Raw genomic sequence first — 2,118 nt, forward strand, 5'->3', positions numbered from 1 at the left:
AAAGGTAAAATGGTGCAGCTACTGTGGAAAACAGTGCGGTAGTTCCTCAAAAAATTAAGCATAGAATTATGATATGATCCAGCAATCCCTTCTCTAGGAATGTACCCAAAGAATTGAAAGCAGGGATTTAAACAGATATTTGTGCACCCACGTGCACAGCAGCATTATTCACAATAGCCAAAAGGTAGAAATAACCCAAGTGTCCACTGATGGATGAAAGAATAAGCAAAATATAGTATATACATACAATGAAATATGAATAAGCCTTAAAAAGGAATGAAGAGCGCAGAGCCGTTTTGTCGTTAGTCGGAGGAGCTTCTTCCATTAGCTCAGCAGCTACGGCTCTTTACTGGGCAGCAGGAACTGCGCGGCGGTCGGAGAAGCGGTGTAAGGCTTCGGCATTGGGTGAAAGGAAATGGCCCGAACCAAGCAGACTGCTTGTCAAGTCCACGGGTGGCAAAGCGCCCCGCAAACAGCTGGCCACTAAAGCGGCCGAGAAAACGCCCCTCCTACCGGCGGGATGAAAAAACCTCATCGCTACAGGGCCGGGACCATTGCTCTTGGAGAAATCCGTCGTTACCAGAAATCCACCAAGCTTCTGATCCGGAAGCTGCCTTTCCAGAGGTTGGTGAGGGAGATCGCCCTGGATTTCAAAACCGACTTGAGGTTCCAGAGTGCCGCCATCGGTGCGCTTCAGGAGGCTAGTGAAGCGTACCTGGTGGGTTTATTTGAAGATACTAATCTGTGTGCTATCCACACAAAGAGAGTCACCATCATGCCCAGAGACATCCAGTTGGCTCGCCGCCTACGGGGAGAGAGAGCTTAAGTGAAGGAAGTTTTTATGGTGTTTTGTAGTAAATTATGTAAAATACTTTGGTTTACTTTGTGACTTCTTCTGTAAGAAATTGTTTATAATATGCCGCATTTGTACTTAAGTCATTCCATCCTTCACTCAGGATGAATGTGAAAAGTGACTGACTGTTCACAGACCTCAGTGATGTGAGCACATTGCTCAGGAGTGACAAGTTGCTAATATGCAGAAGGGATGGGTGATATTTCTTGCTTCTCATGATGCATGTTTCTGTATGTTAATGACTTGTTGGGTAGCTGTTAAGGTACTAAAATTGATAACTGTGTACAGAGTCCTTTTGCAAAAAAACTGGTTATGACTTGATCCAAGTGTTTAACGATTGGGGCTGTTAAGTCTGACCATACATCACTGTGATAGAATGTGGGCTTTTTCAAGGGTGAAGATACAAGTCTTAACCACAGTGTAACTTACAGTTTCCTTTAAAAAAAAAAAGAAAAAAAAGTAAACCTGGCAGCTATGGAATACACTATGTGCATTTATAATAGCTATTTTATATATTGTAGTGTCAACATTTTTAAATTAAATGTTTTACATTCACATGTGGTGGGGAGTCTTGTCATTAAGGTGTGTGTGATATGGAGTCCGGTTGGTTTTCTCCTAATTAGACTGCACTTGTTTTTCATACGTAGTAGAATGCTTTGCACATTATACCTTGCATAAGTCCTCATTCTACCACATGTTAACTAATCCTCTAGCTGATAATGCAGACACTAACAGGGGGGATTTATTTATAAGGGCTCTAGAATACAATACACCAGCATCATCTATTACTAATATAGTAGTTAGTGCAGCTTTTCTTTGTGTTGTGGTTGGTCTCATAACTAGGTTGAGTTTTTCTCTACCAAGAGGGAACAATACCGAACTTCTTTTCCTTGTGGAGTTTGTATTATAATAACCCTTAGGGTAAACTTGCTGTAGGGGAGGGACACACAGCTTCAGCGCATGGAACCTCTGCCAGTTAAAATGGTGTCATCTGGTATAAGGTCCTGGGAAAAATCACTTCATAGAGATGGCTTGCCAAGTGGTTTTAAAATTTATCATTCTATTGAAGTTTTTAGATCAATTATGTACATTGACTAAACTTACAAATACACTTGTTTATCCAAAAACAAAGGAATGAAGTCCTGATATATTACTACAATAGGGATAAACCTTAACATTATGCTAAGTGAAAGAAACCAGTCACAAAAAGACAAATACAGTATGGTTCCACTTATATAAGGTATCTAGAGTATTTGAATTGAGAG

The 2,118-nt window shown here is 40.7% G+C and overlaps 1 pseudogene across 1 annotated transcript; it reads left to right on the forward strand.

Moving 5' to 3' along the window:
• The first annotated feature begins 415 nt into the window (after nt 1-415).
• Nucleotides 416-958, forward strand: LOC307195846 (histone H3.3A-like; annotated as a pseudogene). The gene has a single exon. The product of its transcript is annotated as a histone H3.3A-like (transcript).
• The last annotated feature ends 1,160 nt before the right edge of the window (nt 959-2,118 follow it).

Source organism: Stenella coeruleoalba (assembly GCF_951394435.1).
Source record: "Stenella coeruleoalba genome assembly, chromosome: 1".
NCBI lineage: Eukaryota > Metazoa > Chordata > Mammalia > Artiodactyla > Delphinidae > Stenella > Stenella coeruleoalba.